We start from the raw sequence: 405 nt of genomic DNA on the forward strand, positions 1-405 counted from the left end.
AGAGCTGAACGCCAGGAGGGTGAGGAAGCCGACTCCGTACCGGACGTCTGTGAGGGTCATACCGCAAACACCCCCACTCCAAGCAACCCACCAAGGGGAAAATGCTGTCAGCACATTGCCGTGCAAGGGGGTAAAAAGGCAGAAGGACAGACTTCTGAATAACCCCCCGAAAAGGGGCTCACGATTCAAGTCGATGCCACCCACCCTTTCAGCTTCTCTAGGATTTTATGAGTGTCATTGGCTGGCTTCTGACAAGGAGGAGGGGAAGAAAAGGAAAAAAAGATCGATTTCATCACCTTCAACGGCCTTATTTTGGCAAAGACATCATCACCCAGACTACTTTTCCCCAAACCACGCTCTCCTTTTCTGCCCAGCAGGCAGCGGGAAACCACACGCCTGCTCTTT

The 405-nt window shown here is 52.3% G+C and overlaps 1 protein-coding gene across 1 annotated transcript in view; it reads right to left on the minus strand.

Annotated features, from left to right (window-relative positions):
* WHSC1L1 (Wolf-Hirschhorn syndrome candidate 1-like 1) overlaps positions 1–405 on the minus strand; it is a 33,378-nt gene that overhangs the window by 6,022 nt on the left and 26,951 nt on the right.

The sequence above is a fragment of the Eurypyga helias genome, unplaced genomic scaffold, assembly GCF_000690775.1.
Source record: "Eurypyga helias isolate BGI_N326 unplaced genomic scaffold, ASM69077v1 scaffold43476, whole genome shotgun sequence".
In the NCBI taxonomy this organism is placed as follows: Eukaryota; Metazoa; Chordata; class Aves; order Eurypygiformes; family Eurypygidae; genus Eurypyga; species Eurypyga helias.